At 50.7% G+C, this 13,256-nt stretch overlaps 1 long non-coding RNA gene across 1 annotated transcript in view; it reads left to right on the top strand.

The window, feature by feature from the left end:
- Positions 1–697, top strand: part of LOC148056298 (uncharacterized) — a 31,695-nt gene extending 30,998 nt beyond the window's left edge. Inside the window, exon 5 of the long non-coding RNA XR_015703475.1 lies at positions 206–697. This is a non-coding gene — a long non-coding RNA (uncharacterized LOC148056298). The remainder of the gene's footprint in view (positions 1–205) is intronic.
- Positions 698–13,256: the final 12,559 nt, after the last annotated feature.

Genomic DNA, 13,256 nt, shown 5'->3' with positions numbered 1-13,256 from the left:
TAGGCTGTGCAAGTTGGCTGCATGCACGCGATTAAATTAGTTTAAATCCAGCCTCTATTTATTTAGCTAAATGGAATAGGAATAATGCTAAAACCAAACTGAAATCATCCAAATTCCTCCTGGGCTGTCAGAGATTGTTCAGGGCAGGCACGAAACTCTCCTCGCTGTGTCTCATCACCTCTCTGTTTTGCATTTCTTTATTAAGCCCCTTCTCTCCCTGGTGCTGTGGTCAGCTCATCCCAAGAGAGACAGACCTTCAAAGCCCGATGGTGAATAGACCGATGGCATCGTGACTGCAATCCCAATAAAGCAATTGAAGGAAGCCGGGAAGGACGTCTCCTTCCAGACCACTGGAAAGCCTTCGCATGCTCCTGTCCGCTGGGAGCTTTACCGAGACTTTGCAGGGTAGGACCAGCTGCTGGAGATGCTCCTCCTTGGGATGTTGCACCCAAGTGCGGTTTCTTCCTGCGTGACTTCCCTGGTGGCATCTTGCAGGTCCAGGTGACATCCAACCACTGCCCGAGAGGCTGCTGCAGCGGGTGACCGCCCCGTCCCAGGCTGGATCGCCAGGACAAGGTCTGATTCTGGTCCCTTGTCCCTGTGGCCACTTCTTGCTGCAGACCTTCCAGCTTCATTCTCCTCTCGTCCTCCCCTCCTCTGTTTGAGTTGCTGTAGGAGTAAAGCCGAGCTCAGCTGATCTGTGTTATTCGGCTGGTGTCGACCCAAAAGAGCAATTTTTCCGAGTTGTGGGGTGTCTGGGAGTACGTGAAAGGAAAAAAAAAAAAATCCAACATAAAATACATCACTGCAGGTCAGTGGGAAAGGTTTTTTTTTTTCACACAGTCCCCTGGTAAACATAATTTTAGGGCCTATCTACCCTTTTTTTCTTTAAAATGAGACAGTTTTTATTTTTTTCAAAAAACATCCATTAAAAAGAAGTCAAAACATTTCACTTAAAAATGATCCAACGGGAGCTGAGTGTCCTGAAGTGAAATATCTTATTTTGAAAGCACCAGAATTAAACATTTCAGCTCCTTCCAGATGCATTTCGGGGTGTCTTCAGCCAGACCTGCTTGCCCAAGCTGAACTCCCCTGGTTGTCCCTTTGCTGGGTATCCACCAGTTAATGCTGTTTATTACTGGAATAAGTGAGTCTCCCATTGACACAAGTATTTGCACTGATTTAACTGTCGCTGGTTAACTACAAATCATTGCTGCTGTTACCTCCTGAATGAGCTATGCAGGAATAAACATGAAGCCCATACAACAACGCCTGGCTGTTGGCAAAGCCCCAGACCCAAGGCGTACACTCGAAACCCTGCCGGCGTGTTCATATTCAGAGAGCAAAAATTAACTCCAGACACCAAGAGACATAAGATAAGGGAGCCCATTATAGCATCCATCAAGCCTTGTGCTCAATCAGACATTTCCAAGAAGCAGGGGCATTTTGCTGAAATTTCTCATCTCTCATTTATTTGATAACTGACCTTTATGAAATTTGCCAAATCTCGCATGGCCCGAGTACCACTCGGCGGTGTTTATTCTCCCACAGCCGGCTCCCTGCTCCTAATGATCAGTCTCTTCACAGCCATGCCAACCTTTGACAAGAGCACTTCATGAGCCTTATTAGCTGCTGGGAAGTTGTACGATGGCCCTGTAAGTAAACAGAGGGACCAGGATGAGAAATCTCCTTGTGAAACAGGGCGTTTTGCATAAAAGCTGGCTGTGGTCGTGACTTGGATGTGAAAAGTTGGGTTGGAAGAAGCAGAGGAGCTTGGCCAGGCTGGGGAAGGCGCTGCTGGCCAGTGGCTTTTTGGTGACTCACACAAAGGGTGAACCTCGAGCCAGATGAAATCACGTCCCAACCCCATCAACCCAAGCGGTCGAAGAGCAAAGGCTGGTGGTGCCACAGGGAATGAAATTCCTCCTTCGCTTGGGTGGGGGTGAGGACGGGGCTGCCAAAGTGGATGGATGGGGATGTCTCTTCCCCAGGACTATTGGGGTGGTACCTGGGAAACTGCGTGGGGTAATTTTGGGGAGCGATGGTTGCATGCCTCACAGCTCAGGGGAAGGTTTGCACACCCCGTTCATCCTGAATCGCTGCAAGCCTGTGCCTCGTCCTCCGCTCTGAGCGTGCCTGGGGACCAACCCTGATTCAGCCGGGCTGAGACCCCAGCGAGAGCCAAAAAACCCATAGAGGCTTGGGGACAGCTCCAGGTCTGCCTGGGGCTGCAGCACCCAGGAGCAGTGGGGTGGAGAAGTCCTCGGGCCATGGGGAGACCGTGGGGCTGTCGGGCAAGGGGGGATCAACGAAACAAGGTGCCGGTCCTGCATCAAGCAATAATCCCCTGCTGAAAAAGGGGAAAAGGTTGGGATATATGAACGCTGCCAGCAGGAGAGCAGAAGGGAAGCCAGACAGCTCATCGCTTTAGAAGAGAGAGAGAGAAATGAGCCTTTGCGATATCCTCACCCATTTACACACATAAAACTTTCTAAATGCTAAGCCAAATAAAGTCGTCTTATCGGCGTATTACCACTTAAGGCTCTTTCAGGCAGATTTAGAATGAATTAGTGCTTTTTTTAACTACAAATAGGAGCAAAGTGAAATTTCTTACTCCATCAACCCATGCGACTCCTGCCTTAACCCTTGGAGGGAAGAGTGGCTCCCCGGGCAGATGAGGACCATGTGGGGTCCAGGCTGGGCCAAGGTACCTCCTGGTACTGAGGTCCGGTGCGAAAGCTGCTGCCTCCCACGGATCCTGGATATTCTGGGCCAGGTTTTGCTACAGTGAATCAGCTCCACCCCATCCTGAGATCCCCCTTATTATGCCGAGTAATGCAGCTTTTTGGAAGACGGAGTGGGTGTCTTCCCTGTCCCACCTTGCCATCACCAGGTGACTTGCTCCAGCGGTGGGAAAATGCCACTGTGGCTCGTTATAATGGCAAATTGGCCACTTGGTCAGGGCGGTGCTGGGTGCTGTGCCCATCCTGTGAGCCCCAGCCTGTGCCCAGGGCTAGTGTGGCCCCACCGGCTGCATCCCGGGGGGTGACTTGGGGACCCGGAGCAGATCCAGGTCCTGTCATCCTCCTTCCCTGCCCGGGCAGCGGCTGGGACACAGCACGGATGAGTGCTGTTAGCACACGCTGCTGTCTTGATCTGTGCATGGAGACAAGAGTAACTCAAACGCGGTGCCTCTCCTGGTCACAGCCTAGACAAGAGGAATGATGGAGCCGGGCAAAGGCAGCTGGGAAGTGATGGGGTGATGCATCCTCTCTCCCTGTCCCCTCGCCGCAGGTGATAATTTGCAGCTCCGTGCACATGGGCATGCATGGCTCAGCTGGTGTGTATTTACGGGTGCTTTGTGCCCTCTCTGGTTTGGGAACTCAAGGGCCCAGTTTGCATCTGAGCTCTGGAAAGCCGGAGTACGTCCATTGTGCCTGCACAGGATTGATGTGGTTGGGTCTCCTGGTGACTGTCCCCACCATGTCCAGACAAGTCACACTGCTGAGTCCTTGGATGATCCCTGGGGCAGAGCCAGGGGCTCTCCCAGCCGCGGTTGTGCCAGACCTGCTCCCACATAGGGCAGAAAACCCCTGGGGCTGAATCGGGCACCTGTGGAGAAGCCACCCAGCCTCATCAGCCAGGGGCTTGCCCGCCAAACAGCCCGCTGGCCACATTCCTCCTGCAGACAGGGCCCCCATCACCCATCAGAGAAACACCGCTTGTTAGCAATTAGTTGCCTGACTTAATTGCTCTCCAGTCTTCTGGTCTCGGTCAGGCTGTTCTGCTGTTTCAGGAACGCTAATGTTTTACAAAGCTTTTTTTTTTTTTTCAGGGAGTGGGGGAAACAGCCGTCAGAGGCTTCATGGCTAAAATTATTTATAGAGATTAATGGCTGTGGCTTTTGGTGCCTCCAGGAACAGAGTCACCATATGCTAGCACTTCTCAGCGAGACACATGGTCTCCACGCACACACACACCTACGCATGGCTCTGCTCCTCGCTGCCGGTCTGCAGTGAGGCTGCTCATGGAGGCGGTTGGGGTGGCCAGCGAGGGCCCAGCGCGGCTGAGCGAGGAGAGGAGGGGCACAGGGGTTCCAGGGGGGACCCCACCACGTGGGGAAGCTGCCGGGAGGAAGGGACTCCCACCGGCTGCTCCAACTGCTGTGGCTTCCTGGGGACAGGACTCTACCGTGGTCCAGGCTGGTGGTACCTGCTCTGGGGATGCTCTCGCACCTCACCCTGCGTGCCAGGGCTGGCTTGTAGGAGAGGTGACTGAGTCCCTGGTGTTGGTCCAGCCGCCCTTCCTTCCCCCCTGCCCCACCAGGCAGTCCTGTGAGCCTTGGGAATGTCTTCCTAACCATGCTCCAAAACCACCCATGGATCCCCAAAATCCTGTGCTTGCAGAATGCCAGCGCTGAAGATACTGTACACATCATTCCTCAAGAATAAGGCTGGGCTTTTTTAGGCCTTTACAACCCCCTCTCCCCAGCTGCTTGAGGACCAGTACTATGGGAGCAGGTCACTATGGGGTGGCTTCCCACGCCTCCTTCCCTGAATATGGGGCTGCGATGAGCCTGGGCTGCCCGGGGCTTGGTGCGCACAGCACTGGTGGTCGAGCTTTTCAGTTGGGATCTTATGAGATCGGCTGAGAACCAAAGCTTTGTGAATGGTCGTTTTGACCACTCTGTGATGGTTTCTCTCTGCCCTGTCCTGGACATGGGCAGTGCTGCTTTCGCTGACACCCATCACCCATGCAACTCCTGAACAGGAAAACCGTTCCCCTTCCCAGTCCCTGTCTGTACAGCTCTGTGAGCAAAGGAGGAGCTGCCCATGGAGTGAAGGGTTTTGTACAAGCTGGGACATGAGCCAAGAGCCCAGGGAAGCAAACAGTCCCAGCAGATTGCATCCCATGCTCTCTTACAGCGAGTGATGTAGGATGGTGGTGTGGAAGGAGAAGACACCAAGATGTTACTCCTCTCGGAGGTCAGCCTTCTTCAGGCTAGCTCCCATTTCTGTCGGATGTTGGCACCCAGGATATACGAGGCCCAGAAAGGCTGACAGATGACAATGGCCATTAACTGCCGGCCATTCAGCACACATCGAACAATGCTGCCAAAACCATTGCTGCTGGTGGTGGAGGTGATCTGGGCTGTTTGTGGAGGTGATCTGGGCTGTTTGTGAAGGTGAAGATCTGAAGCCAAATCCATCCCTGAAAGGTTCACCTTCAAGTGGGGCATCACTGGTGCCCTTCCAGAGTCCTGCTATTAATAAGGAGTCATTAGCAGAGCAGCTGTTGGAAAGGGCCTCCCGGGACCCAGCGTGTGAGAGCCATATGGTGCGGGAGGGATGGGTGGAAGAGCGATGTCAGAAGACTGTCAGCATCTGCCAAGCTGGGGTGATCTGGGAGGCATCTTCTGCCTCATGCCATGTGATAAATGGTGCTAGGAGCAGGGCTGAGATCTCAGTTTGCTCCTCTTCATTGTGTAGCTCTTGGAAATCTTCTTCATGCATTGGATTGGGGCCATGAATCTCTCCCACATGTGTGTGCTCTGGTGTCTCCTGGAGCTGGTGGGAAATTTCCCATGAAGCGTTGCTTCGATTTGGGATTTTCGGGTTGCTCTTTTGCACCGTGTTAATCTTCCACACTCTCAAGCAGACTCCAGTTCCCAGCGCTGACTGAAACGAGAATTTTCCCTTTGGTGAGGAATCAGCTTCTTCCCGATTCCTTTTCAGTACCTGCCAGGATGAGAGGAAAAGTCAAAATATGCTAAAGCTCCAGCTGGGTATGAAGGACTCTCTTTCACCCTTCACAACCCACTTTGCAGTCCATTAACACCAACTCCACTATCTCATTGATTTTTGAGAGCTCCTGGGCCATCCTACAAAATTCAGAAGCTATCCAGGTCTCTTTTTTAAAAAAGTTTTGAATTTTTTATTTTTTTTTTAAAAAAGAGCACTTTCTTCCCAAGGCAAAAGCCAACCCTTATAGCATGTCCTTTTCACGCAAGGCAAATGGAGCTCACTTTGGAAAAAAACCACAAAGGCAGGAGTGAATCCCACAGCCCCTGGTCTCAGCCTTCCTTGGCTGCACTGGAGCAAATTAAAAAGCAATTTGCAAGTCCTCATTCACAATGGCCCAACAAGGGAAAAGTACAAGGGCTGAGTTTAGATTCACTCTCTCCTTGACAGGAGAGGGAAGTGGCACGTGGCTTTTGTTTGTCTTCAGCCTCTGTTTAAGTGAACAAAGCATTGGACATGAGCTGCCGCTGGTGGAATTCCATCAGAAATAAGAAAGCAGTGATGGCAGGAGACCAGCTGGAAGCATTTTTGTGCCCATCAGATGTAAATTGGGGTGTCTTAGCATCACCTTCATCTTGTTGTCCTCTCCTATGGCCTCTCTCCACCACTTGGAGAGCATGAGACTTCCCCTGCCCAGAGCCTTAGCTCGGAGCTGAGACGTGGCTATTGTAAACTGCCCCAAACCACTCAATGACACACGAGCTCCATTTTCTCACAGAAAAAACAAACTCCAAAAGAAATTTTCTGCAAAACAGGAATCTTTTTCTCCCCCTCCTAATTACAGCCACAAATTTGGCTTTTATTGGTGAGTTTGGGGAGGCTTTCTGTGGAAAAGGTGTGAATGGAGACCTTTACTTGCCTCCCACTTCCATCCCTATTTTTCTGACTTTAAAAAAAAAATTCTGGTCTCCATGAAAACCTCATCCTACCTAACGACATCACATTGCTGCTAACGAGAGAATTCAGCTATTGTCATTTTGCCCTGGGATGGCTTCCTTGGGCTCAGCATGATGTTGCAGGCGAGGCACAGAGAGGCTCACAAGAAATGAGAGGTGTGCGGAGGATGGAGAGGAGACTAAATTAAGCAAACATCCAACCCTGCTCGGTTCCTCCACAGCTTGGACCATCTTGGGGGTGGCAGTGTCCTCCTGCTGGTGCTTCAGGGTGGGGCTGGACCTGCCTTCCTGAGAGCTGGTGCTCCAAGCAGATGCAGTCTCTGAGATACATCATTAGGCCCATCTCTCGAGCGTGCAAACGAAGGGCATAATTAGGTGCATCCAGGTGCAACCCAAAGAGACTCGGGCCATGGCTGTCTGTCTCCCTCCATAGACATGGGACATAGCTTCATTTTCGCAAAGAGCCCAAAATCTTGAGGTGACAGCGTTTGGGGAGAGTGGATCCAGCTCCCAGACTCTCTGGGTGACCTTGTACCTTGTCCTAATACTCCAGGCTGTCTGCACCCAGGGTCTGCAGTGTCCCAGCTCCCAGTTTCCTTTGAGGTGGGCCAACCAAGGCCTCAGCTGCTCTCTGCTCTCCCATCCTAGGCCAGCTCCAACCCCACCACAGCCCTGGGAGAGTGTGCTCCAGAAGACTCTTGCCACCCTGCAGTGACTCTTTCTCCATCAATCACCATCATGTTTCCTGCTCCTCTTTTCACCTCTCCCCAGATCTGAGCCATCAGAACAATTTCTCTCTGCTTTCTTTGCAGCCCCAGAAGGCAAAATGTATTAAAAACCATGACTGTACATCTGAACTGTTGTGTTTCTCGCTGTTTGAGGAAAAAGGGCTGGAGCTTGTAACTGTGATGAGTAAGTAGCAGTGAAAGAATCAAGTTAATAAATATGAGCAAAAAGAGGATCTAAGGGAGGAGATGGATCAAGACTTTGCCTTGTCTGACTGCTCACAAAACTCTCCAACAAGTACTGTGTGCTGTGGTATTGCAGGAGATGTGACTTTATTACCCAAATCTCTTGCAGAGCCAGCTTTTCTTGGAAAAAAACTCCTTTTTGCACAACTCAGAGAAAAAAAACAGTAGTTTCACATCAGTCTAACCTACTGCTTTTTTTCCCCATCTCCAGTATATTATTTCTTCTGAAAAGTCATCATTTTTCCACTTGATCCACCAAGCTCTTTGTACAGTATTACAAGGTGATTGTACATCCAAGGCCCATTTACAACATCACTTCTGACAGCGCAGACACCGGGGCTCCGTGTTTAGGAAGCTTTCCTTAGCTGAAAGCCTGTTCCGGTTGGATGGCTTCTGTCAACAGAGACTGGTTGTCTTGGTCTCTCACACTCGCTTGCATCTTCCGAGGCACTTCTAGCAAGTGAATACCCAAGACCTCTTCCCAGGATGAAGTGATGCACCTCCTTCCTCAAACAAAACCCAAGCCAAGAATTGGCTGACCCTCTGTTTTGCCTACGCGGGTGGTATGGCTGAAATGGTAAAGGCCTTCCCCCCATCCCGGTGCACAGAGCAGGCTGAGCTCTCCATCTATGTCTGTTCAAGACCAATTAAGAAGGTTGAACAGGCAGGACTTTAATTTCTGACTCTATAGCCCATTGAGTTTTCCCCTCAAAGCACCACACTGAAACTGCTACCAGTAGCCACATGCCCAGGAGTCCACCCTCTCTGTGGTCAACTGCCCAGATTTAAGTAGAAAGCACCTTTGGCTCCTTTGAATATCAACCCTTCAGCTCAGCATCTCCATGTCTTATGCTGAGACAGGGCTCTCCCCTTGACATACAAAAACTCTTCCAGGCCAACCCTAATATTATGTACTCTGACGAGTCGCTCACAGTGCCAACATTTTACTTGCCGAGTCCCTTAATTTTTGCTTTTTAGACAATTTTTGTTTTGTCTTGAATGTAGAATTTTTAGCTCATGGAGCAATGGCATTTGGTACCAGACACCAATCTGTGCTTGCATGGCTCATGGCCAGCAGCTCTCTTCCTCGCCAACGGTTGCATCTGCATCCAAGGAATCGCACCCCCGGATGGTGGCTTGGGATCCTCTTTGCTTCTTGTAGTCTTGCACAGCGTAGAGACTGGTGCTGGGAACAAGATGTAATGGAAACAGTCACCCAGCAGTTGTTCTGGGAGATGTGGTGGCCTTCTTTTTCTCTTTGCGTCGAGCTTGTAGCTGCAGATGGGCCCAGCTCAGACAACTGATGGACTCACAGCCTCCATGCCAGAGCTAACGTGAGCCCAGTACCCGACCTTCCCAGACAGACCAGAAAATTTCCCCTTCAAAGTTTTTGCCTTACTAGAGCTGATACAACCCAGGCTGTCTTTCCTGGGTCACCATTCATATCTTCTCATGGTCCTAATTCTGTATCCTCATGTGACACAGAGGCAATCTCTTCCTCTGTACAGATCACCGAATGCCTGGGAGGCAGATCTGGTGGAAGATCAACAGTTTTCTGGCCAAAAAACCCCACCTGTCTCATAGCTCATTGCAGGAATGAGCCTCAGCTCACCTCCCTACTGGACTTTCTGGACAGTGCAATAGCAGAAGACCTGCCCTGACCACCAGCAGCCTGGGACCTCAGCTGGAGTGCTGGGAACCAGCTCAGCTGGGGAGGGCTGACCCTGGGCTCTCATGGCTGAAATCAGAGTCCTCCTCTGCTTCTCTCCCATGAACATCCCTGGGGAGCGTCTTTGCTTTTCTCACCTTGGAACTAGAAGAAATTGGGTGCCCCTGGCTCAGGGCAGTCTCTTGCAGGAGCCCAGGGCAAGGGAGTGAGCCCACCACAGTGGGAGATGGTGGGTGATGCACTCAGCATGTGTTCGGCAGCCTTTTTTCCCTTTTCTTTGCCCTAAAACCCAGGCTGGGTCATCACAAGATTTATTAAAGATCCCAGTGATCTCCTCTGGCTTTTTGGGTGCCGGCTGGGGCTGAGCAGGTGGGTGGTAAATGGAGCAGATGCTCCAGAGTCAGGGATATTTCTGTCTCATCTTGATTGCTCAGAAAGCCCTTCAGAAACCCTTCCCTTGATTTATTGCCCCGCTGTCACTGCTTGTCCCCACTCCTCCAGGAGGAGATCAGAGGCTGAAGCCAGAGACCATCAGTTCCTCCCCGAGCAGGGCTTCATTTTCCCAAAACCAAGGAGGGTTTCTCCTCTCCCCAAGCCCAGTGCAAAGCCAGGACATTCCATAATTTAAAGGAAAAACCAAAGTTGATTGTTTACATCACTGTATTCACAAGGAAAACTGGTCCTTTAAGTGTGAGGCTGGGCTGAGCCTCACCTGCAGCCTCCCAGGTGATGGGCTGGGGCAGGATCAGGTGCTCCTGGGCTGGCTGGGAGCTCTCTATAAAAGGGGTCCCTGGGCTCTTAGAGGGATTTTGGCTCTTGGATGGTGGTGAGTACATTTGGCACTGCAGTAAGAGAGACCTATTTTTGTCAGCCTTCTGGCGCTGTGAAGGGGACAGGCTTTTTTGGGGGATGCTGGTGATGCTTTGCTCTCATTTCAGATGAAGGGGGGGGCTGTCAATTCATGACTCAGGGTGGTTTAAGGAAAAGTGAAATGAAAATATGAGGGTGTTGGCTCCCACCCCTGTCTCTCCTGCTGCCAGGATTTGTACAGCTGTTTCCTTTAGCTCAAAACTTGATGCTGAAACTACTTCTGAAAATTTAGGGGTGCTAGCATCCCAAATTGCCTTATTTTGAGCTTTTTCTGTGCTTTTTTTTTCCCCCCCCCCTTGGTTGCTTTCTCCCTGAGTAAAGAGGCTGCCAGGTGCTTCCCTGCTCTGTAACAGGGATTTTCAGCAGCAGGGTTTGGGACATGCTGTTTGCCGCCCACGGAAGGCGTGGGGAGGCTGGCTGGAGGAGGATGAGGCTAGCAGGGATGAGCAGAGCCCAGCTTGAGTCAGAGCTTGGGAAGTGACCCCTGGGAGCGGCCAGATTTACACCAGCCCCAGGCTGTTCTGGGTCTGGCAAAGAAATACTCCTCCCACCCACTGCCTCCTCTCTGCTGGCCATGACGCAGGAGCTCTCCTGCTCTCCAGCCTGGAGCTGCCCATGGGAGGCTGTTTGCCCCAGGCAGCTGGGGCATCCTCTGTCCTGGTCCCTGAGATATGATCATGGGTGGTGGGGAGAGGAGCTGGGGGAGCAGCATGGATGCTCTCAAGCTGCATTTGTCCTCCTCTCTCCTGGGCATGGTCAGAGGCTGGGTTTGAGGAAAGCTTGGATTTGGGGCTGATGCTGTACAGCTGTTCTGGATCACCAGCTCATACAGAGCAATAGCAAAGAGCAGCAGGAATGCTGTGGCCTCTCCTCCATATCATCCCTAGGGGAAACTGAGGCAGTGGACAGATGCCCTGTGTGGTCATGTGCATCATTATCTCCTGCTCTCTGTTGCTTCCCACACTAAAGAGAGAGGGTCCAGGTGGCTGTAATGCAGAGAAAAACCATCAGGAAAATCCACCCTGCCTGGGGATTTTATTCCTTTTTTTTTTTTTGCTGCCTGTTCTCCCCCACCCCTGGGCCCTTCCCTGCAGTATGGTGGGCTCTGAGCCCCCCTTGGGCAGTGTGTGGCCCCTGTTTCTGCTCTTCAGAGCAGCCCCCACAACTGTGATTGAAATGCTTTCTGGATGCCAAGAGATCCAGGTGCTATTGGACTTTATCTGCAATCACCTTCTGGGATGCCAATCCCCAGCTGAGCAGAGAATTACTCCGAGCAATGTTTCCTTTCAGATATTCAATTTTAACTTCCTCTTTCTTAATTTAATTCCATCATTCCGCCATTTCACCCCCCGGGAAGTGATATCACATCCTGATATCCAGAGAGAATTTACTTTGCTGTCTTTAATTTGGCTCCGCTATTAAAAGGCGAAGAAGAGGCAATGCTTCAATTTGTCTGATGGGATCTTTGTTAGCCTCTCTCATTTCGCCCCTCTTCCATGCTGCCCAAAGCCCCGAGTCCGTGCTGGCGGCAGATTTAGGAGCTCCTGGTGCTGTGGCAGGAGGGGGCAGCCCCATACCCCGGTCCTCATCCATCCTGCTCCGTCCCTGGTGCAGGATCAGCCCCTCCATCAGCTAATCCCTTAATGTGCTCTGCCATGATGCTTCTGCCACACTCCTGTTTCCCAAGTGTGTGTCTTCCCCCCGGAACTATTTTTATGAGGCCTTTGTTACTTCCTAATTGTCCAAACCACTCTTCCGCATTTCTCTCAATAAACGCAGGTTTTTAAAAGCAGTTCAGCATCTCAGCCATTTTAGTCATCATCTGCTTCATCCCTTTCATTGTTTAGCAAATGGCCTACTTTTGCTTGAACATTTTTATTCCCCCGCCCTCCCCCCCTGAGAGAGGGTTGATTTTTTCCCCCTTTTTTAACAGCTTTCTTCTGCCTCTTAAATAATTCCTCTTACATTGACTCTTTCTGCCTTTTTTCCCCCCCCATTTCTCTGCTGGGCCAGCCTCTGCAGGCTCTGCCTCTCTCCCAGTGCTAGGACTGGGATTTATTTATTTCCTTTTCCTTGCAAACCTTTTGGGTTTGGGGGTTCGTTGCATTTATTGAAGCAGGGGAAGCACCGGTGCTGGGTTTCATCTACCCATGGTGATGTGCTGGGGAGTGCAGGAGGTGGTTGGTGTTACAGTGGTCATACAAAGCAGGGTTTGGGTTTTTTTTACTTTTCCAGTCTTTTTTAGCTGAAAAATGTCACATATATCCATTGATCATGCACAGCTTCAGCCTTTCTCTGGTGTTTCCCAAAGAAACCAGTTGTTGGAGGAAAATCCCAACTGCCCCCCGGTCCCTTACCCAAGTGAAGGGGGAATTTGGCCCCAAAATGGAGCCTTTGGAGCTGCATAAGGACTGCCGTCAGCCTTGGCAAGTTATTTCCTATGAGAGGGAAGGAAATGGAAAGGAGACAAAATGCATTACTGCAAAACAGTTTTGTTTCCAAATATTGAAATAAGGGGCATGAAGGGAAAGGGAACTTTTAATCTTGGAGGCAAACAAACCCTTTCCCTCCAGCTGATGCAGGTGAGATTGCAGGAGGCAGGTGCAGATAGGACAATTTGTTACTGTTTTTCAAATGCTTTTTAGCTCCTCACCAGCCCCACTGCACCCCAGGGCAGCCTCCTTTAGATTGTAAGGATACAGAGAGCCAAAAAAAAAAAAAAATCCCTCTGGGAGACGATGCTGAATCCCACCCTGATCCAGCTGAGCCCTGGATCGATGGTTTGTGGGGGACCCACTTTGCTCTAAACTTGACAGAAACAGGAGCTTCTGCATTTGCTGTTTAAGACAATTTTTTTGTAAGGGGAAAAAAAAATGTCAGGAAGATTAAAGTTTAGGTTTGAAGCTAGCCTTTCTATTAAACCTCCTGATGATTCAAACTGGTGTTTCCATCACAAGGTTTGAGCAAAGTCCGCAGCTGCAATAGCAACTTTCAGTTGGATTCCAGGTGTAACAACTGATACTTTAAGATTAAAGATATGTGCAGCGCA

This window comes from Nipponia nippon, unplaced genomic scaffold (genome assembly GCF_047370975.1).
Source record: "Nipponia nippon isolate SJK-2023a ecotype South Korea unplaced genomic scaffold, ASM4737097v1 scaffold_15, whole genome shotgun sequence".
Lineage (NCBI taxonomy): Eukaryota > Metazoa > Chordata > Aves > Pelecaniformes > Threskiornithidae > Nipponia > Nipponia nippon.
This window is presented reverse-complemented; position numbering and strand designations above follow the sequence as displayed.